Source organism: Drosophila albomicans, chromosome X (genome assembly GCF_009650485.2).
Source record: "Drosophila albomicans strain 15112-1751.03 chromosome X, ASM965048v2, whole genome shotgun sequence".
NCBI lineage: Eukaryota > Metazoa > Arthropoda > Insecta > Diptera > Drosophilidae > Drosophila > Drosophila albomicans.
Window position 1 is genome coordinate 30,975,048 of NC_047627.2, and position 24,750 is coordinate 30,999,797.

General features: G+C 32.4%; 1 long non-coding RNA gene across 2 annotated transcripts in view; it reads left to right on the plus strand.

Annotated features, from left to right (window-relative positions):
• LOC127565473 (uncharacterized) overlaps nucleotides 1-24,750 on the plus strand; it is a 106,321-nt gene that overhangs the window by 31,079 nt on the left and 50,492 nt on the right. Inside the window, exon 3 of one of the 2 annotated variants that reach the window (XR_007954783.1) lies at nucleotides 23,860-23,916. This is a non-coding gene — a long non-coding RNA (uncharacterized LOC127565473). Of the gene's footprint in view, nucleotides 1-923; nucleotides 980-23,859; nucleotides 23,917-24,750 lie in introns of those variants that run through there. The other variant, XR_007954780.1, reaches the window with a different exon arrangement.

Below are 24,750 nucleotides of genomic sequence, written 5' to 3' on the forward strand. Positions count from 1 at the left end.
TCCTCAGTCTTCAGTCTTCAGTCCCAGCAGCAGCAGCAACCCAACCCAAACGAACCAAGTTGCAGCCTTACCCCACCACCACCACAGCAACAACCACAGCAACAGCAACAACCACAGCAACAGCAACAGCAGCAGCAGCAGCAGCCTGTTCTTTGAGTCGCTTTTGCAGATTCTTAAGTTGCGCTTGGACTTTGGTTACATCTTTGGTCGCATCGCTTGTCGCTTTTGGCTTTTCGCTTTTGGATCCCGTTTCGTCTGTCCCTCCCCCCTTTTACCCACCTTCCTCCCCCCGTCACCATCATCTATAGCATCCTCTTTGTCGAAGAGTTCCTTTAGTTCCAGATGCTGTCGTTGTTTGTTGTTTGTTGTTTCCTTTTGTGCCGTTTTATGAACGCTTCACTTTTTTCTGACGCTGGAATTTTGTACGTTCCTCCCCTCCCCTACACCCTCTCTGCTACTTCTCCGCCCCCCCCCCCCCCCCCCCCCCCCCCTCAAGCTCTGTGTCTATTTTGGTCGCAGTGTGCGTTTTTTTCTTTTTGTGCCCGTAATGAACTGCCAATATATATAGTATATATCATTGACAGACAGACAGACAGACAGAGAGCCTGAGAGGGGGGAGTGGGAAGAGGGGAAGAGACGTTGTTCTGTGCTCTTTTACATATGCTAATTTATGTTCCAAGTGCTGCAACGAAGATCCCCAGTTGATGCTGTGCAAAACAATGCACAAAAAACGTTTAAAGGTTTTTTTTTCTTCTTTTTTTCCAGCTACTTTCCACAACTTTCGTACGTTATCGAATCTATAAACATGTTTAGTTTTGTTATACTTTTTTCTTCATCTATTTTTCGCTTCTCTAATTGAAACTGAAATTGTTTTTTCGGCTTTAATTGTTTTGCATTCTTTTTACTTTTCACTTTTATTGCAGTGTTACTTCAAATATTATGCTGCTCGAGAAGGCAAATTATGGGATTGATAAGATCGGTAAGTTGATGCTGCCTTTATGATTATCAAACTTGGCAACTTTGATGTAAAGTAATATAATATTGAAGGGCTGAAAATATTGATTTATTATTGATTGACTTAGATAGTTTGTTCTATCTACAATTTTTATACCCGCTACCCATAGGGTAGAAGGGTATTATAACTTTGTGCCGACAGGAAATGTATGTAACAGGTAGAACGAGGCATCTCCGACCCTATAAAGTATATATATTCTTGATCAGCGTCAACAGCCGAGACGATCTAGCCATGTCCGTTTGTCCGTCTGTCCGTATGAACACCTAGATCTCAGAGACTATAAGAGATAGAGCTATAATTTTTTTTCGACAGCATTTGTTATGTTTCCACGCAGATCAAGTTTGTTTCAAATTTTTGCCACGCCCACTTCCGCCCCCGCAAATAAAAAAAATCGAATAACAAGCGTAACTTTAGTGCTAGAGCTGCGAATTTTGGTATATACAATAACTACTATAGTTGTTATGATTCCTGAAAATTTGGTTGCGAGCAGATAAAAATTGTCGAAGTTACGAATACCCTTCTACTTTCTTACTTGTTTTTTTATTGATTGACTTAGTTAGTTTGTCCTATCGACAATTTTTTAGTAAAGCTATTTTGTCATGCATTAATTTAGACAGTTACTTGTATCTTCATATTCACTCGTTTATTTATGTGAACTCTTTCACTAATACAGATTCGTGGGCTGTAATTCTATTATAAATTTGGCAAATTCGATTTAGCAAAAATTCCGATATTCCTGTTTTAGAATTTAGCATAAGAAATGATGGAAAGGAAATGTACCGAAATTGCCAACCAAAAGTCTTATAATAGTTGATTTGTTTACTCCAATATAATCCCAATAATTTATTTTTATTTGTGTTGATTTATTTTATTTTTTATTGTTTTTATTTTTATTTATTTATTGTTATTCTTTATTTAGTGTGAGTTGGTTTTTGGTTGTTGTCTAAATTAATTCAAAGAATTTGTTTGTTATTTCTCTTCTTATTTTATTTTTTGATGTATTATTTTTTTTTTTATTATGTTGTTATTATACATTTGTTTTTTATTTTATAATTTTCTTTATTATTGTATTCTTTTTTTTATTATTTATTTGTTTATTGCTTTTTATTTTTTTTTTTATTTCTTTTACTGATCCAAAGAATGTGTTTGTTATCATGGTTTTGTATTATTTTTTGATAATTATTTTTTTTTTTATTTATATATTTATTGCTGTTATTAATTTATTGTTATTTTTTTATTATATTTCAATTATTTATTATCATATTATTTTTTAATGATTTTTCATGTTTGTATTTTTAATTTATTTATTATAATTTTTATTTCTAGTGAGTTTGCTGTTGTCTAAACTGATTGAAAGAATTTGTTTGTTATTTGTATAAAAATAAATTTTATTTTATATTTTGACTTAGATAGTTTATAGTAATTTTCTATATTTTATAATTTTCTTTATTATTGTATTCTTTTTTTTATTATTTATTTGTTTATTGCTTTTTATTTCTTTTAAGTTGGTTTGTTATTATCTAAACTGATTCAAACAATGTGTTTTTTATCATTGTTTTTTATTATTTTCTTATGATTATTCTTTTTTTTATTTATACGTTATTTATTGTTGTTATTTATTTATTATTATTTTTTATCATATTATTTTTTAATGATTTTTTTTGCTTGTATTTTTATTTATTTATTATAGTTTTTATATCTATTAAGTTGGTTTGCTGTTGTCTAAACTAATTCAAAGAAATTTTTTTTATTTGTATATCTTTTATGTTATTTCTTTATTTCTTTTTTTTCTTTTTATTCATTCATTTTTAAATAATATCGTTTTTCTTTATTTTGTAATTTATTTTAATTTGATTTAACAAGCAACCATTCAAGGGTATTTGCTAGTCAAGCTTTGCTTTGCTTTGCTTTTGTGGCCGGCATTCTTATCCAACTATTTGGCAATTGACTTTTGTGTGCTGAACTTGACAATGTTGTATTTTGTTGCTTATCTAGCTGACACTTTGCGGTTCAAGTTGAAGTTGCGACAAGAACCAAGCACACACACACACTAACAATAACAATAACACTAAATAGCAAACACCAGCAACAACAACGACAACAACAACAACAAGAGGCACTAAGCACTGTGCACCTCACGTCTTGCACATTACAAAATTTTCATCGTCGCACTGTCAACACCTCTTTTTGTTTTATTTTTTCCTCGATGCCAAAAACCAAAAAAAAAAAAAACACAAAATAATAATAATTGACGAAAAAAACAAAAAAAAAAGCAACAAAAATTTAATTAAAATTGTATGCAAGGTCGAAATTAGTTGGCAACGTGGCCATCAAGTCGAAAAACTTAATTCATAATTCATTTAAAGAGCTCGGCTGCCCAGTCGGTTGTGCCCTGTATCATACTGTACTATATATATATATATATATATATCTATATATGTGTGTTCACTTATTTATGTTTGCCCCCACTTCGAGCTCTGCCTTCGTCGTCGTCGTCGTCGTCGTCTCTCTGACAATGTCGTTGTACCTTCAAGAGTTGCGAGACGCGCTGTGCACGTTTTTGTTTTATTTTAGTAGTTTTTTTGTTGTTGTTGTTGTTGTTTTTTAGACTACTCGACCTGTTCGCCATATTAATCAGGCAAGCTCAGAATGGGCCACATATCACATATGCACATATGGTAGGCACAGTCTGAGTCTCAATGTGTGTGTGTGTGTGTATGATAACTAGATATTTCTTGACTGAACGTGCAATGCTTTTGTTGCGCCATTATCTTATCTCATCTGATCATCGTATCACCCATGTCGTAGCTTATTAAATCGACTATTACAACTAAAACATATATCAAGCTAAATTCCATTACTCTTCTTCTTCATTGCAACGTCAAAACGTTGAGCGAATTAATATGCTTTAATTAGTCGCCAGTATTCTATATTACCTTATATATTTCATTAATCCTTAAGTCTTCCATTTCAATAATAGTTTGACAATGTTAAAAAGCTACAAATTTGTATTTCATTAAGTATTTATTATTTTTAAATATTTATTGAATAGTTAATTGCTTAATTTTCTTATAAGTATGTATTATTTCAATATTAATTAATGTTTTCGTATTATTAAATATTTAGTGCCTAGTTTTAAATAATTTATATACATTTTATGTAAATGTGTTCTAAATTTTTTATTATTCAAAAATTAAATTTGTTATATATGTACTTAAAATATATTTATTTTTTTTTATATTGTTTTTCTCTTTTGTTTTTTTATTTATATATTTTATTATTTATTTTTTTCATATTTTTTTATTTTTGTTTATATATTTTAAATTTTGTTCTATTTTGCACTTTTTTATAGTTTACTTTTTTTTATATATTATTTTTTTATATTTAACATTTATTTTATATATATATTTTTTATATATATATTTAAGGCTTTTTTCTCACAAATTTTCCATTTTGTTTATATTATTTTCAATTATTTATATACATTTTATATAAATGTTTTCTAAATTTTTTTATTATTCAAAAATTAAAAAATTAAATTAATTTTTCTCCCATTTTTTCCATTTTGTTATTTTGTATTATTTTTAACTGCAGTTGAAAGATAAACTTAATTTGAAACTAAAGTGAAAGACTTAGGCAACGAACTTGCACTTCCAAGCACTTTGCAGCAGCAAAGACTTAGGCAACGAACGTGCTAGCCTAGTGCCAAAACAAATGACTTAGGCAACAAACTTGCACATGCCAACATCAGATTTATTGAATGCGTGTGTTTTTATACCCGCTACCCATAGGGTAGAAGGGTATTATAACTTTGTGCCGGCAGGAAATGTATGTAACAGGTAGAAGGAGGCATCTCCGACCCTATAAAGTATATATATTCTTGATCAGCGTCAACAGCCGAGACGATATAGCCATGTCCGTCTGTCCGTCTGTCCGTCCGTCCGTCCGTCCGTATGAACACCTAGATCTAGGAGACTATAAGAAATAGAGCTATAATTTTTTTTCGACAGCATTTGTTATGTTTGCACGCAGATCAAGTTTGTTTCAAATTTTTGCCACGCCCACTTCCGCCCCCGCAAATCAAAAAAATCGAATAACAAGTGTAATTTTAAAGCTAGAGTTACGAATTTTGGTATATACAATAATTACTATAGAAGTTATGATTTCTGAAAATTTGGTTGCGATCAAATAAAAATTGTCGAAGTTATTTAGGAAATACTTTTGTATGGGAAAAACGCCTACTTACTAGGGGTCTGAGTTGCTTTGGCCGACAATCTGGCACATTGTGCCGTTTATGGTATATTTTGAATGGTGTACTATATCGATATACCAAATATACCATTTGGTATATTTTTAGTATTTTTTAGTATATTCGGTATATTTTGAAAATGATACCGCAATATTTTGCCTTTATTAAAAATGGGTAGCGGGTATCTCACAGTCGAGTACACTCGACTGTAACTTTCTTACTTGTTTTTTGTGTCACCTTTTTGGCTGTTGCAGCGCGAAGAGCTCGAAAGGAATTTGTGCAAATGTGCAAGTTTGTTGCTTAAGTCTTTTCTCGTTTCTAAGTAAACAAAAGACTTAGGCAACAAACTTGTGTTTCGGTATTTTTATGTTGCATTTTTTGTTTCTGTTTTTTTCGGGGGCGTGATCTTTGCATATTTTGTGCGTGGGCGTAGAGTGCCAGGTAGCAGTTGTGGTGGGCGTGGCACACGCTGTGGCGACAGTTATACAAGTGATGGCATAGATTGAGAGATAATCCCATGACGGAGAGTTAGAGAGAGAGAGAGAAAGATTTTAAAGAGCTAACAACAAGTGCAAGTGACAAGAGCAAACAAAAAGGCAGCAACAACGATTGTTGTTGTTGTTGTCGCTTGTTGCTTGTTGCTGCAACATTTCTGGCTAAATATTTTTGCCCGAGCTGCCCGTGGGCAACGCCTTTCAAGTCGACTTGAGTCGAGTTGAGTTGAGCTAACAATGGTAGCAAGTGCTCGCAAATTGTTGCCTGCCAGCCGAAGTTACTGCCACAGACAACGGGTCGCAACAACAACAGCCACAGCCACAGCAACAGCAACAACAATGCTAACAGCAACAATGGATTTACCATTAAACTTTAAATTCAAATTCAAGTTCATGATGAATGTATCACGTGCAGTCGACGTTGTTGTCGGTTGGTTTGCTTTTTGGCTGTTTTTTTTTTTGTTTCTTTTTTTCCTTACTTCTCCACCTCTCTGGATGTGTGTGTGTGTGTGTGTGTGTGTGTACTTGAAGTCAAACACGACTAGTGTCTGCCTCCGTAGTGTAGTTGTTTTTTTTTTTTTTTTTTTGGTCGGAGCTACCTTGTGTGGTAATAAGTGGCTCGACTATTTTGGCCCATTCTGCTTTGCGCCACGTTAAGTGTTTCGATTAGCTGAGAAAACTACTGAAAACACTGAAAAACTAACTAGTTTTTCCACTGGCTTTAATCCAAAAGTTAGTCATATCTTTTTTTTGTAATTGCCGCACATTAAATTCGAATATCTGTTGATAAGGGTTTAAATGTAAGCAGAAATTTGAATTAACTAATGTTTGAGTTAGTTGACTGTTGGAAGCGATTTCTATAGCATTCTTTTTTCACTGAAACTAAGTCGCTAGCAACTACCCTTTATATATTTACTACAGGTTATATACTTCCTAAGACAATACAGCAAATTTCGTTTAATTCTTTAATTTACATTTGTTTTATATACTTCGTTTTTGAACTAAAGTGTTGGGAGGAATTTACAATTATTATTTTGTTGGCACTTTTATTTATTTTATTTTCTATATAGCCTTTATTCATTTGATATATTTTAAAATGAATACGACAATGTTTTGCCTTTATCGAGTATCTAATAGTCGATTATGCTTTACTTTAGCTTTCTTAATTGTTATTTTATTAATTCCCTGATTACATTTTGCATTTTTTCTGTTTAAGTATTGTTGTTTCCAGGGTATTAGCTTGTCATGCATAGCTAGTGCTAGGTAAGTTCTTTTTTGTTTTCTTTTGCTTTTTTTTTTTTTGCCAACTTGAACATTTTCGCTAGGTCTGAGAGTTGTTGTTGTGTTTCTACTTCTTCCTCTTCTTCGCTGTATTTCACTTGTTATTGATTGTTCTTGTTGTTGTTGTCATTACCGCAGGGCCATAATGTTGTCTTTTTTATTTTCTGTGTAAGTTTTACATCATAGTACACTCTCATTTCCACTCTCTTCCTAATGCCTGTTATACCCTGTAAGCATAGAAATTGATGGCGGGGCGTATTATTGATTTGTATAAGGATAAATGAAATTTTCAACTTGAATATGAGTCTCAAAACATGAAACTTGAAGTCACAAAATTTCAAGAATATTAAGAACAATATTACTGACATTTTAACATTGTTAAATACATTGTAATAATGAAAGTAATATTGTTAGATTTTTCATTTTTTTTATTTTCATTTTTTAAAAAAAGCTTGAATGGTATTATTTTTTACTTTTGGTTTTGTATTATAAAAATGCTTTTAAATTTTGATGTGCTAAAAATTTATATATTTTCTGTTCATTAAATAAAGCTTTTAATATTATTGTTTTCTTATATTCTTTATGTGGAAAATAACTGAAAAAGTAACAAAATATCAATAAATTTAATTGACCATAATCATATACATATATTCATATTCATATATTCATTCATCATAATATTCTGGAAGCATTATTGAAATATATGAAATAATATAATGGAGTTGTTGAAAAATTAGAAAATATTATTTTATATTGTATTTTTTAAAATTGTTGAGTAAATTTTGGTAGAACAAAAATATAGGTTAACTGCTTGTCGAGCACTTGCAACAAAAACTTTGCCAGTTACTTTGTTTCTGTTTCTGTTACTCGAGCTCTTATATAACATTTGTCTAGCTTCTGGCCATTGAATTTTTTTTTTTGGACGTTTGGCAACAATTATGCAATGGGAATGGAGTAGTTTTTGGTTTTTTTTTTTGGGTGCCAGAGAACATAACAAAGCGGGTAATCAACATGCGAGTGCGATTGCGATTGCGAGTGTATTTTTTTTTTTTTTGTGTATTCGAAGTAACTGAGTCTCACAGTAACTGAGCATTTAAAGCATCAACACTGTATGTGTGTGTGTGTGATGGAATGGGGGTCTTTTTAATGTTCAAGGTAAAAAAAAACATTAACTCTGACTTTGAGATTACATGAACGCTTTTATAATTGAACTCCGGTCACTTGGCCTGAGCTGGCTTCTGTCTTCTGTCTCTTGTCTCTTGTCTGTGGCTATTTAATTGTGTCATGTGCTTTGGCCGCTAATTCGCTAAATGGCGAATTTCCTGCATAACTTCCTGTTGCTAAGAAGCTTCGCCATCAAACTCATCATATTATATTATCATAAATGTTATTTATGCATAGACTTTGTGATATATAAACTATCAACTATCAACTATAAAATGTTAAAATGTAAAGAGGCTTAGGCAAATTCCCAGTGAAAGAATCAGTTCATTATTGTGACACTCGTCTTGAGAATGTGTTGCTGGAATGGGAATGGGTAAAAAGCCATATAATAAACTAATAGCTCTAATGCCCCATAATGATGCTGTTGTAATAAGAGAGACGTCAACACGCTGCACCGCAGGGCGTCTGATTGATAAAAAAAAAGAGCAACACAAAAATAGAAAAGAACAACGTTGAAAAAATACAGTCTTCAGTCCCTTTTTTTTTTCTTTTTTCATTCATTCATTCATTCATGGCTGGCGATGGTCTAAGCTTAAAAACTCCTCGATGGATGATAAATGCGATCGCTTAGCTTAACTCGACTGCATTTTCTCAACCCACAGCAGAGTAGAGCACAAGACAAAACAAATAAACATGCAAACAAACGAAAAATCAAGCCTAACTAACGACGACGATCTTAATTCTTATTTAGTGGACAAGTTTTTCCCTTCTTTCATCGACAAAAGAATACACAGAGAGTGGGAGAGAGAGAGAGAGAGGGATGAGAGGGGGGAGAGTGGGAGCTGGAGCAACTTTCTGTGAATGAATTAGCACAGGAATTCTACGAAAGTTGTGCGGACTAAAGAGCTTGATAGATAGACAAAAAAGAGTGCTAGGTGAATGCTTTTAAATGAAGAATGTGAGACGATAATTCTGCTTGATAATTAATGCCATATTCCTGAATTGTCCAACGAAAATACTTTACTTAAATATGTCTGTCTGTCTGTCCGTCCATCCCTATTAACACCTAGATCTCAGAGACTATAAGAGATAGAGACAATATTTTATTCGACAGCATTTGTTATGCTTGCATGAAAATCAAGTTTGTTTCAAATCTGTGCCACGCCTACTTCAGCCCCTGATAATCGATGAAAATCGAATAACAAGCGTGATTTTGTAGCTAAAAATTTAAAACTATAGTTTTTATAATTCCTAGTAGCTTAAGCTGGTATATTTTGAATGTATAAATATACCAAATATAGCGTACGGTATATTTTAGTATTTTTGTGGTATATTATTAGGTTAATTTAAAAAATAATAACGCACTCTTTTGCTTTTATTCAAAATAGGTAGCGAGCACACTTAACTGCGCCTTTTGTAATTGTCAGGTATTTAATGAATACTATTTTGGTATACTAATTAGTATAAAAATATATTTAAACTTTAAATAATATTACAAATTCGTTTGAAATTATTTGAATTGCACACAACATTTGGTATAATTTTGATCGATTTTACACATCAGCTTTAGCTCGCAATAAATTTAATAGAAATGAAAATGAAAAACATTTATTGCAAAATTTACAATTTCATTAAAATATACCCAGCAATTATTTGTATTCCCAATCAGTTGTAATTGTAACGCTTTTCAATTTCATTTATTGCGCACAAATTTGCTTTAATTTGTAATTACAAATTGATTTATTATAATATTGTAATTAGTAGTGTTTTATTCTAAAAATTTCCCTTGGAAACTTTACTGCAATTTTGTGCCAGAAATTTTCTTCTCATGCGTCTCATTTAATTTCTCATTTTCTTTTAAGTTAGTCAGTGTTTTTTGTTTTTTTTTCTGGTTTTAGGGAACTTCTTATCAGCGCGGTCTTCACGGTCTTTTTGTTGTTGTTGTTGTTGTGGCCACTTGTAAGCAATCAAAGTACCGTTTCATCGGCAGCCGATACATAAACTACTTATAGAATTTATATACTTGATATATATAAAGTGTATGCGTATATCGCATCTAAATGATATGCAGGCCATAGAATGCCGCCTTTATCAAGCGACAGCAGCGCCATAAATTTATGCTAAAATTTAAATTTTCTTTAAAGTTAAAATCGTGTTGTCATGTGTTTCTTCTCTCTCTGTGTGTGTATCGCCCTAAACCCCAAAAGGTCATTCCAAATGGGACAGAGCGGTGACAAAATGCCACATAAATATTACACGAACCCGAAGCTGATAGGCAAATGTCACTGTTATTAAAATGAAAGAAAACGAAGAATGAAAATGGTTACAAAGCAGCGTGCATTGAAAATGCCCACAAAAAATTCAACAACAACAAAAATGCCATGAAAGAACTTCCGAATATGTTTTTCGAAAGCAGCCCTCAAGTCCGAGATGAGCCAAGAAGATTTAAGCATTAAGCCATAAGCTTGTTGTCGTTGTTGTTGCTGGCAGGTGTATTAAGGAAACTTCAGATTCCAAATTAAGCAGAAGCTGCCTAAAAAACTTGTGCGAAAGCTTAGTTTTATGTAATCTTGGAGAATATTTGACAAAATTCACAATGATTTATTATAATAGAATTTTAATCGTCATATTATAAGAAAATAAAACTTTAACTTTAAACTTTATATTTAAATTTATATTTGCTTCTTGTAAAAAACAAATTCTGATATGATTTTATGATTTCCTATGACTTTCGTCTGCTACAAAAGCTTTATGTTTATTTATTTTGAATAGTCATATTTTTCAAGTAATATCAAATATTAAAACAAAATATAAACTTAACATTCACCTTATGCTTCTTTTGCAATTTATGTTTGCTTTATGTAATCTGTGAAATGATATGATGCTTTCCTATGACTTTCGTCTACTAGAAAGCTTTCTAATAGTATCCTTTTATAATTTACGTTTGTCTTTATTAGTATTATTTTTAGAAATTTCATATAATTCAAATCTATATTCTTGATCTTTGTATGTCTCATCTGCTGCTCGTTTGTCTCTTTGCTTAATTTTTAAAGTGGGCAACTGATGTTTTGTTATGTCATTTTAAAATAAATGCTGCTTTAATCTAGATTATTATTATCTTATAATTTATGCCATGCTCTCATCCGTCCTCGCAAATCGAAAAGAATCTAATAACAAGGATAATTTTGAAGCAAGAGTCGATTTTTGGTACACGAAATTAAATGCAGTATTTATTACTACAATTTTTGTTGTTGTTATCTAATATAAAATTGTAGAAGTTATTTAAGAAATGCTTTTGTACGGCAATCTGTGATTTTTAATACTGTATAGTATATTTTGAATGTAATACTGTATGAAAATACCAAATAAAGCCTTTAATATAGATTAATATTTTGTGGTATATTTTCAGTATATTTTAATATATTTCTTCTATGCATATTATAATATTTTGAGATACAAATTCAGTATATGTGCGGTTTATTATTATAACTGTACGGTATAATTTCAGTATATTTGTGATATATTTTCAGTATATTTTAATATATTTTTTTCTATGCATATTATAATATTTTGAGATACAAATTCAGTATATGTGCGGTTTATGATTATAACTGTTTGTTATAATTTTAGTATATTTGTGGTATATTTTCAGTATATTTCTTGAAGTTATTTAAGAAATGCTTTTGTACGGCAATCTGTGATTTTTAATACTGTATGGTATATTTTGAATGTAATACTGTATTAAATAAAGCCTTTAATATAGATTAATATTTTGTGGTATATTTTTAGTATATTTTAATATATTTCTTCTATGCATATTATAGTATTTTGAGATACAAATTCAGTATATGTGCTGTTTATTATTATTACTGTACGGTATAATTTCAGTATATTTGTGGTATATTTTCAGTATATTTCTTGAATATACTGAATCTAACAGTCGAGCACTTTATTACTTGTTTCTCTTCTTATTAGTAATCAGCTAAATTGTGGCGCTTGAGAATATTTGCTTTACTTTCCATCTAGAAGAAGTCTCATCGTCTGCGACAATCTTCGGACCATGTTCTATATGAGATTGCTTGCGAATACAGCTGCTGCGAGGCTCGACACTTCCTTGACAGCTGCAAAGCTGGCGCAAAATTGTTAGGTATGATTGCTGGCAGTTGAGAGCTAATTTGATCTCTTATCTCTGAGAGCAAACAATTTCACGCTGTTCTTCAGTGCTAATTGTGTGTAATCTGAATGTTTTGTTGCCATTTCCATTAGCTCTTCTTTTTCCTCTATCTCTGCAAAACGGTCAACTAATCGCCTGACTTTTAGTTTTTTTCTTTTTTTTTTTTTGTAAGTTTGTTTTTGCGCTGTATTTTCATTTCTTTGTGCAAGGTTAATTTCTATTATTGTTGTCGCTATGTGTCTGTCCATTATTCGAGTTCTTGGCTAAGCTCACATTTGTCGCAGTCGCCGTCGCAGCCAAAGCAGTAGCAAGTGGCATGTCACAGTCAGTCAGTCAGCAGGCAAGTGGCAAGTGGCAAGTGTTGGCTTGGTTCCCAGCCAAGATTCGCAAATGTTGACTTGATTGAGTTGTTCTTATGCCCTGCCTTGGCAGATCGCACTTAGCTGTACTTTATACACACACACATTTATATATACACATATAGAGTGTGTATCGCAATGCTCTTGACCATGGGAAAAGCGTCGGTTCACATTGCGGACCACCACCACCATCATCATCATCAGCTGGTCGGTTAGCCAGTCGACCAACAAACCGACCAACAGCTGGCTAACTGACGATTCCTCATCCCAGTCAAATGTGACAAGCGGTTTGCCCCTTTCTTCCCCTCTTTCTCTCTCTCTCTCTGTGTGTTGCGATTGTGACGTAATCTCAGTGACAACAACAAATTGCACACATGCAAATGCACGATCAGCTAATATACTCTGTACATTTCTAGATTGTCAAGCGATTTTGCTGAAACTTTCAGAACTTGAGGCGGAAAGAAAAAACTCATTGGGAGACAAATATTAGAACAGTAGCTTAGTAAGATCCTGAGATATGAAGATTTGTAATAAAAGTAAAAAAGCTTTGATAAAATTCGAATTTTATATTGCGACGCTGTATAACATTCAATTTATATGAAAATAAAGTATGTTAAAAAACCTTTTTTCAGTAGTCGTTAGTTGGCATTATATTACGGGGTTTTTTGTTTATACCTCTTCTCTTAAAAATCTTTTATTTTATGTGCTTCACATTTGTTTTTTTCAGTATTGATCTGCACTATTTTTTTGATTATAAGTCACATTTGTTTGTGAATCAATCAAAAATTCTAAATAACTTAAACATAAAGTATTTGAGTATACCAAATATATATTAATTAAGCTTATAGTATATTAATATACCAAATGTGTATTATTATACGTTTTTTATTACTTTTTTTTTTAAATTATAAAGTCACAGCTATAAAACAATCAAATCTGTAAAATAGCACAAAAATGTATTATCTTAGTGGATCAAATACATATAGTATTTTAATATACCAAAAGTGTATTATTATAAATATATTCATATTATACATAAATAATTTGGTAAACTAACACAAAAGACTAGTGTATGGGTAAATGGATTGTTAAGACTTTGAACAAACGGAAAGAAATATAGACGGACGGACGGACGGACGGAGAGCAGGAGCCACTTATAGTATAGACAAAACATGCTAAGCTCACGCATATTTCCTTAGATTTATGGTTATGCTTGTGTGTTTTTATGATACCCACTATTGACTAACAATATGACTACAGGGTATTACAGTAAAACAACAATAACAATAATAAGAACAACAGCAACAACAACAACAATGAGAGGCAAGTACAGCACATGCAAAAGCTCCATTGTTGTTGCTGTTTTTTGTTCGCCAGACAAATGACTTCCGCTGCGGCTTGTTCAGCTCCCATCGTAAAAAAAAGCTATAGCTGAGCCGAAGCCGAAGCCGAAGAGGCGGGAGAGGGGAGGGTACCAGGGTATTCTATCCAAAAGTAGTTGCTAGGTAATATAAAACTTTAATTCGTGCCTCTTTTGTGTGGTTCTTAACAGTTTTGATTGTCGATATATATACAAGTATACATGGGCATGATGTTGTCTCTTGTCTTCTCGATACCAGCAGCAGCTCTCTCAGGTTCCATTCGAATTTTGACACTTTCTATTATCATTTAAATATGTTTGTATGTGTTGGCCCGTCTGCGATTGAAATAGATATGCGGGACTCTTAAAAACCTATAAGTATTGTAATATCTCGTTGTAAGTACGTCTGTTTATTTCGATTTTTTTTTGGATTTTTGGTTTTCATTTTTATTGCATTTCCTCATCTCGTTAACACTTTTTTTTTTGTGGATTTTGATTATTGTCATTCTAGCGGATTTAATGACACTTTGATTAGGTCGCGCCCCTTTAAAAGTGTCAGTTGCATTTTTATTGATTTTGTGTTTTTTTTTTTCTTCTGATCCATATGAAGTAGCCATCTTCTTCTTCTTCATCTTCTTGGTTTGCTCTGCTCTGCTGTGTGTGTGAAATGTGTGTAGAATGTGCTCCCAAGCAGCTTCAATTCTCATCATTAAACTGCGCTTTCTGCTGCCACCAATAAGCCGCCCAATAAGCTACTGAGCTAAGAGCTGCTCTTGTGGCCATCGTTAAATGATTCCCCCTCAAGCTCTACGCAAAAGTCATAAAACCAAAGTTAGGCTCATGATTTTCACTTCCTGGATTTGGACTTGAAAAAAAAAAAGAAAAACAAATAAATTGAATGCGAGCAAAAAAACAAAATTCTCTTAAACGATGAGAAGCGAACCGATTTGGTCTTCAAATTTCATTTGCTTCTATCGATTTAATGCTAATGCCTAGACAAGGAATATAAATATAGAATTTGATAGAATTGGAGAATTTATTAACATTCATTGTTAGTTAGAAGTTAATTCATGCTTTCGTTTACTCTATTTTTAAACTCTTGAGAACTAACAGAACTGTACAGAAAAATCAGGTATAAAATGTACACCCCATGGTATATTTTGAATGTAACAAATAGTATTGATATACCAAATGTAGCATTCTTATATTCTAATGTTGATTATACCCGCTACCCAAAGGGTAGAAGGATATTACAACTTTGTGCCCGCAGGAAATGTATGTAACAGGTAGAACGAGGCATCTCTGACCCTATAAAGTATATATATTCTTGATCAGCCGAGACGATCTAGCCATGTCCGTCTGTCCGTCCGTCCGTATGAAACACTGGATCTCAGAGACTATAAGATATAGAGCTAAAATTTTTTTTTTGACAGCATTTGTTATGTTTGCACGCAGATCAAGTTTGTTTCAAATTTTTGCCACGCCCACTTTCGCCCCCGCAATTTAAAAAAATCGAATAACAAGAGTAATTTTAAAGCTAGAGTTGCGAATTTTGGTACATACAATAATTACTAAAGTAGTTATGATTCCTATAAATTTGGTTGCGATCAGATAAAAGCGATCAGATAATCGAGCACACTCGACTGTAACTTTGTTACTTGTTATTTACTTGTTTTGTAACATAGAAGTTGCAAAAAATGCTCTCCTTCATTTGCTTTATTTTTAGTTCAGACATAAAATTCTCTTAGTTTTAAGTTTACAATGATTTGAGTGCTAAAAGAAGTCAATACATATAAAGTATTGCAAGACTTTATAGTTGGCTTAACTTTGATGCTTGGCATCAAATAGCATCCATAGAAGCAGCCACAACTTGAGCGTTCAAAGCTAATTTGAAAGTGTAAAATTATATTAAAGCGAGCAATAAAGAACACAAAAGACTAAAATTAAAGTCATTCACCCTAATCCTAAACATTTGTGTTGTGTATTGTGAGCACTAAAACTTGTTGCATTGATTGACTTTTCAATAAAAAGCAAAAAGCAAAAACGAAACTAGAAACTAGAACAGAATAAAGTAGATACAGGAATTTATCGGAGATTAAAGCTTTTGGATGCAAAACGTATGCAAAACTCATATAAAATCGATTAAACAACCAATTTAAAAGTAACAAAACAAATACAAAGAAGAGAAGTGAATAGAGATTTGGTTTGTTGGAACGACAATTGCCGCAACGAAATGCTTGTCATTTGTTGGCTTAACAATTGGGGATCGATAGTCATCATCATCGAAAGGCGGAATGAGATAAGTAAATGACCTTTAAGAGAAGAGTTGAAACTGTTGAAACAATTTGATTGCTCCGCTGACCCAAATACTGTGTTGCATTTTCGATTAATTATCTTCAATCGATGCACATAAAAATGCCAAATAAGCAAAGAAGATAAGAACACCAAAAAGTATTTCAAACGAAGCCTGGCGCTAGAACTAAGAATTGAGATAAAAAAAAGATTGGGAGAAATGTAAAAATGAAAATTAAAATAAAAATTTAAAAAGAAATTAAATTTCAGTGTTTTCTCGTTTTTATATTTGTTTTTGTGGTGTCTGTGTGTTCTTCTGTTTTTAATAATCAAACTAATTTGCATAGAACGCGACTGCAGCTGCAGTCAGCAGTCAGCAGTCCAACAATCCTCACCATAACCCCTGAACTTCTCTGCTGCAGAGCTCTTCCCCCCGCTCCCAACCCAAAAGGGGGAACTTGTTAGGCCAATTAGTGTGCGTATTTCGGACTTTGCAGCAGCCCAAAAGCCTCAACTTTACTCTACTCTTATAGCATGTTTCTTTCGTTTCGTTTCGTTTGGATTTTTTTTTTTGATAAACGAGCCGAGATTACGTGTAGTTCCAGTCTTCTACACACACACACACACACACACTCAGACACATTAAAGACTACTTGTTGACGGGCCTATAAACGTCCAGAGAAATGAAGCATGCTTAATGAGCGAAGCGAACCACTGCACGATCTTAACCTACAGATATTCTCTCCATCTCTCTCTCTCTCTCTCTCTCTCTCTCTCTCTCTCTCTCTCCATCTCTCTCTCGTAACGTATACGAATAGTTGCATTCGTAGTCGTTGAAGTTAAAGTCGCAGGGCCCCCAGCAGGTGTCTAGCACAGTGGCACCCATTTGTGTTATCAAATCATTCATTCATTAGCATTAGCATTACAAGGAAATTTACAAAAATTTTGAAAATTCAATTAAATGCAGAAATTATGGCAAATTACAATTATTTATATTTGTTCACAACACTTTCAATAAGTAGCGATAGTTTGAGCGCCTCTTTTAGGTTCTGCGAACATCGCAACAGGAAACTGAATGCAACTACTTTATATTGTTTTAAATCATCAGTAAATGATGTTAATTTTCATTCAATTCCTTCAATTATATAAATAATTAAATAGTGGATAGAATAATACCGTGGCGTGCAAGTCTGAGTATATGTTTACAACTATTGACTTTGGGGCTGCATTAGAAAGTTATTAGTAAAGGAAATAACCCAAATTTGTTGTGTTTATTCTTTGAATATTAATTAACAAATTAGTCGTATACAAACTCCCAATTGTCTTTTTACTATCGATCACAAATTTTCGATAGAATTGAGATCAGCGCTCTGTGCTGGTCACTCCATTAACTTAAAATGCTGTTTTGGATTGCTATAACTTTCTTAATATATTATATTATATATTTTTGCTGTATAAAATTGCAATATGCATCTTTCTATTTTTTGAAGTTAGAATTCATTGGAAATGTAAACTCGATTTTGGAATTCGATAATAAATTCCGATATTAATTTGTTTTGTTAAGTAGAATGAATGATAATTGCTATAAATGAAAATTGAATTTTCTGTAGTAATTTCGAGGTCTGCACCACGGTGCTTGGCATAGTATGCGGTGCACTATGTGAGTATTTTTGCAGCGACTTATTTGCGTTGAACAATTAGACAACAACAACAAAAAAAAAACAAGTAAGAAAGCTACAGTCGAGTGTACTCGACTGTGAGATACCCGCTACCCATTTTGAATAAATGCAGTATATTTTGCGGTATTATTCCTAAAATATACCAATTATACTGCAAAAATACTAAAAATATACCAAAAAGTATATACCGCATTCAAAATATACCATAGACGGCACAATATACCAGATTGTCAGCAAAAGCAACTAAGACCCTTAGTAAGTAGGCGTTTTTGCCCATACAAAAGTATTTCTTTAATAACTTCGACAATTCTATCGCAACCAAATCAGGATCAGGAATCATAACTACTATAGTAATTATTGTATATACCAAACTTTGCAACTCTAGCTTTAAAATTACGCTTGTTATTCGATTTTTTTGATTTGCAGGGGGGCGGAAGTGGGCGTGGCAAAAATTTGAAACAAACTTGATCTGCGTGCAAACATAACAAATGCTGTCAAAAAAAAATTATAGCTCTATCTCTTATAGTCTCTGAGATCCAGTGTTTCATACGGACGGACGGACAGACGGACATCGCTAGATCGTCTCGGCTGTTGACGCTGATCAGGAATACATACACTTTATAGGGTCGGAGATGCCTCATTCTACCTGTTACATACATTTCTTGTCGGCACAAAGTTATAATACCCTTCTACCCTATGGGTAGCGGGTATAAAAACGTGAGCCAAGCTTCGTAGCAGCAGAAGCATCTTTGCTGTGCAGGCGGGGCACAAAGAAGACGCCGTTGCATGACTTTGATTGTTTGAATTGTCGAATTGGTTTACTGGATTGTTGGCTCGATTGGTCGATTGTTACAATTGCATTAAATTACGTGCAGCTAGCTAAGCTGAAGTCTCTTAAGAGTGACATATCGCAGTGCGAACTCATAAAAGGCCATAAATTAGTCACTTAAACGCGACCGCTCCCGCTTTGATATATCCACAAATGGCATTAGCTTGAATGCCAATATCCAACTATCAACGTATTCCCAACTATCGCAACTATTCAGCTATCCTCACAAGTGCGCTCTATCATACTGTCTAAGCCACAAGGCTTCTTCTTCTCTTCTTCTTTTCTTCACTGGCTATCTATCACTGCCAATCGTCGTCACTCAAAAAATATTTTTTCTACTCCTCATTTTCGTCCCCTTTCCCCTTTCTTTCACTGTCTTTTCCTGCTGCTGCTGCTGCTTCTTACATCTAATGATCGGCGCTCGTTCGCTCTAATTGACGCTCGCTTCGAAGCGCTTTTTTTTTTTGTTATTTTTTCTGCCGTTTTGTTGCTGACGCAGCCAAAGATCATTTGTGGTCAGTTGGGTAATTAACAGTCGTCAACTCCCACTCCCACTCCCTCGAAACAAAAACAAAACAACAATATGTGGGGCTGTGTTAACTGTTGCACATCATTTTTACAAGCGAAATCAAGATCTATAAACGCACAAATTGGCGTGAAATTGTGCTATTGATTCTATTCATTATCAGCTTATATTTACGAGTATGCTAGATTGATTGTTTAAACTGTTTCATATATAGAATTGTGAAATTAAAAATAGAATTGAATTTGTATATGATTTATTTTTTATTATTCCCGCTACTCATAGTGTAAAGAAGGGTATTATAACTTTGTGCCTCTAAATAATAGATATAACAATAAGAAGAAGGCAACCCATAATAATCAGCATCAACAGCCGAGACGATATAGCCATGTCCGTCTGTCTGTCCGTCCGTCCACCCGATTGAACACCTAAATTTCAGAGACTGAAAGAGATAGAGATATACTTCGATTGTTATTAATCAAGGTTGTTTAAAAAACATATAGTATACAACCTACGGTATATTTTGCACCTTGTGGTATATTTTGAATGTAGAACAAAATATACTAAATATGCTCTTTGGTATATTTTAATATTTTGCGAAATTATTTGGTATATTTTAAAGAATGATATTAATAATTTTCAGTACACTGAGTATTTTGGTATATTTTTTAAAATTAATAGATAGCGGGTATCTCACAGTCGAGCACACTCGCGACTGCAGCTTTCTTATTTGTTTATATGCTAAATTTAGAAGAGGGTTGATTTATTGCTTAAACTGTTTCACATATAGAATTGTGAAATTATAAATAGAATAGAAATTGAATATGATTTATTTTTTATTATTTCCGCTACCCATAGTGTAAAGAAGGGTATGATTACTTTGTGGCTGCAAATAATGGATATAACAGTAAGAAGAAGGCAACTCCGACCCCATAATAATCAGCATCAACAACCGAGACGATATAGCCATGTCCGTCTGTTTGTCCGTCCGTCCACCCGATTGAGATATACTTCGAAAGAGATAGAGATATACCACGATTGTTATTAATCTATGGTATATTTTGCACCTTGTGGTATATTTTGAATGTAGAACAAAATATACTAAATATACTCTTTGGTATATTTTACTATTTTGTGGAATTATTTGGTATACTTTAAAAAACGATATATTAACAATTTCGAGTATAATATTTGAGTATTTCAGTATATTTTGTAAAATTAATAGATAGCGGGTATCTCACAGTCGAGCACACTCGCGACTGTAGCTTTCTTATTTGTTTATATGCTAAATTTAGAAGCAGGTTGATTTATTGCTTAAACTGTTTCATACACAATTGCGAAATTAAAAATAGCAGGAGCATTTTCATTTATTATAATTTGTATTAATATTCAGTTATGCCTAAATACCTTAAAAATTCAATTGGGCGCCCTTTGTTTTTTGAGTGAAATTTTTGTTAACGGCAGAATTTTTGAAAGTGTTTTTTGCTATTTTTAGCTGCTAGCTGTATTTACAAAAATTCCCTATTTATAAATTTTGTCTTTTATACTTGCCGTCCATAAAACTTATAAATATCAATAAGAGCTCATCTTTGAAATATATTTATTTCATATTTTTGGTTGGCTATTTTTAGCATCGAAATAATGTTTACTGCCGATTTCTTTGACCACATCTTTTTGTTTCGTTTCTTTTTTGTTTTGTTTAGCATTGTTTGCTTCTATTTTTGGTCAGCGAGCTCGAGCCACGGCGGCAATCAGCAAATTAAGAATGTATAACAACTGTTATTAGATATGGCAGCTACATGGAATATATACGAGTAATTTTCTTTGCACAAATCATTTGTTGTTTTTGTTGTTGCTGTTGCTGTTCTTGTTGCCTTTTTGCACAAATTATTGTTATTTTATGTCTGCATTCATTCACAAATTGTTTTTGGCGCTTTCGTTGTTGTTCTTGCTGTTGCTGTTGATGTTGCTTTATACTCTGTGCATACATTTTTTTTTGAGCTCCTCGACTTTGTTGGCTCTGGGTTTCTTCTGAGTGAAGAGTTTGTCTGGAAAATGCTCAAGCATTAGAGGAATTTGGACTGTCTGCTTAGAGCAGAGTTAGGCCGACATGTGTTTGGTTGAATTTTTTTTTTTTTTGGGTGGCTTATAGAGATGTTTGAGAAATTTGCTGTGCAAGCTCAGATATATATTTTTTATCTTTTAGGTGCACTTTAAATTTTAGCATTTTTCATTAATATAAATTTGTGTGATTTATTTTGCACAGTTAGTTAAAACTTGAAGTGTTTTTTTTGTTGAATTTATATTATTGGATTCTTCATTATAAAACATTCTTTTTATTATTTAAAACCATTTGTATTTAACACAATGAAAAGCGTAATTTCATTTATTATAATTTTTGTGTAATTTTAAATTTTATTTCATGCTGCGTAATCCTAAAACAGCCAAGTTAACATAAATGCTTTATAAATAGAATGTTAAAAGAAATTTCTTAAATCAAGATCAAAATTCTACAAAAAGATTATATATACAATAGATTATTTAATCATAAAGAATTTAATCTTGTTTCAATAATGGAAAAATTTCAAAATTAAACCAAGTAGCCAAAATCTTAAATCTACATCAAACTTTATAACTTTTCAATCTAGAATAAAACATTCTTCAATCAAGATGAATATAAGATTTGTTTAACCTAAAAATTTTATTTTTACGATTATTTTTCTTTTAAGATCGAAAAAATCTTAAATCAAGATTTGCAATCTTCTTTTCAAATTAGCTTCTTTCTCTCTGTAAAGTTCGAAGTCATGAATTTAATATTATAATATTGTTCCATCTATTATATATTATATTATTTATTATTTTGTTATATTATAAGTATTCGCATCGAGTATTTCAAAGTGTTTGTAGCGCATATTCGTAGTGAGTGATGCCGAATTTTTTTTTGGTCGCAAGTTGCCTGCAGATTTGCAGTTCATTGACTGACTGACTGACTGGTTAGGCCCAACTTAAACTACCATATAATTCCGACTCGGACTCGGACTCTGACTCTGACTGGGACCAGGCTATCTGGGCACTGAGTAAGCTGACTAAGTGAATGAGTCGTATCATTGTCGTTGTCTTTGTTGTTGTTGTTGCAGCGCATCACGAGAAATGGAAACGCTCAGTGGGCTTTTTGTTGCTGCTGTTGTTTTTGGCAAAAAGGCGAAATTTATAAAAGATAAATAAGCGTGATTTTCGAGACATAGCCACACACACACTGACACACACACAAAGACGTAAGTCCAGCATCTTGAGAGTTGGGAACAAGTTGAAAGTTAAAATGACTAATGATTTAATGTGTTTGGAAATTAGTTAGTTCGTTTCTTGGCTCTTTGGGGAGTAAGTTTACTAGTAGTAGGATGTGTGGCTCATAAATTTAAAGAAGTGAATACCCTGTAGAAGGTAAAACTAAAGGAATATACACTGAATAAAGATTAAGTTCTAAAAACATTTATGTTTAAAATTGCGTCAATAAAACCACTTTAAGAACTAATTCTTAAATTTAAGAATAGTTGTCTAAAAAATGTCAAATTGTCATTTAAGTTACAAAATTCTGTAATGCATCGAAATTTATGTGAAGTTTTTATCAAGCTTTGAGTGAAAAAGATAAAGAATATATATAAAACGTAATATTTGTTTGATCTTACTTATAATAAGATTTATGGTCTTAAAACTATAAGACTTTTGGCTTCTTATTAATAAAAACTTAAGTCTTATATGATATATTATGGTTTTAATGGAGTTTAGAAACCAGATATTAGGACCAAATTCTTGATTTTAGATTTTTTATTTCTGATTACAGAATAGAAAAAAAATGTAAGAAAAAGTATTAAAAAATAAAGGGCAGAATATGATATATGTAGAGATTTATTACATATTTAGCTAAATTATAAAACGAAAAGATTATTTTACTTCTAACTTTAACCAAATCACTTTTTCAATAAACAAACAATCAATCAACTTTACAGGGTATCTTGCAGAGCATTTCGTATACTGTAAATGTTTGTGGAATGCAATTTCAGTTTCAATTTTAATTGAATTTCTTAAATTACATTCAAATGATTCCGCTTTTATAGCACTCGGCGATATGATTATAAACAATAATTATGAAACGAGTTGGCAACAATTTTATTTTATTTCATTTGGTTTTTTATGCGATCTTGTCGGCTGTCGGCTGTCGCGCAATTGCCGTTTGCCGTTTCCTTATTCGCATTTATTTTTCTTTTTGCCCCCCATCTTCTCCTCTTAACCGTATTGGCTTTAATTATATTTAAGTATAATTATAATTAGCAGCCGTTTCTTACATGACTTCTCGCTCTTTCATTAGCTACTCGGACGGCTTATTTATTTTTTATTATTTTTCGTTTTTTTTTTTTTTTTTTTTGCTTTTTATGATTTCAGGTTCAATTTGAAACTGATTTAGGAAGTCAAAGCCGACGTTACGCTCGACAGCATAAAGTAAGTGCTCGTTTTTTTTTTTTATACTCGTAGTAGAACTTCTCGCTCGATCAGTCGAAGAACGATTTAGGTGTTTAAACGCCAATTGAGAATTATTGTAAATTGTGTTTACAGTTGTTGCCAGTTGTCCGTTTACATTCCGTCACATGTTAATGATAATCGTCTTGACAATTTATTTATAATGTTTTTAATTGTATTAAGAGCGACTAAATTGCATAATTTAAATGCCGATTAAAATACCTCGGCAGTTGTCAATACTTAATGAATGCAAAAGCAATCATTCTACTATAAACTTTCATTCACTTCGATCCATGAAGTTTACATCACATCTCAGAGAGTGTTGCCCCCGTATAAGCTTTAGTTTGTTGTTTTCTTGTTTTGTTGTTTTGTTGTTTTATTTTTTTATGACTGGTCCTAAACTCAATTGTCCATTTGGTACAATCTTTGGTAGTATCTGTTTGTTTTTAATTGCGACCGTTAGGAAAACGTCGAACTTTAGTCTTAAGTCGCGTTTGTTACCGTTCTGATTGGCTGCCAATTTTGCTCAGGGGAGCGAATTCGCATTAATTGAGTTGTTCTTCTTCTCAAAAAAACCGCCGACACATCGCAAAGCGGCTTAAATTAGAACAGTTAGAGCCAAAGCGATTTGCACAAGTTGAGCGAAATCATTTTTGTGTGCGGCTGCTAATTGAAATTGTCTTTGATTGCGCTCAAGTTGCGTTGTAATGTTCATTCTTTTCTTTAAGTACACTTGTGCTGACATTTTCAGAATAGCTGCTGAAGGTATTTCTCAAATGTATTGTAATTAATTATACAATTTTTAATTTTCAATTC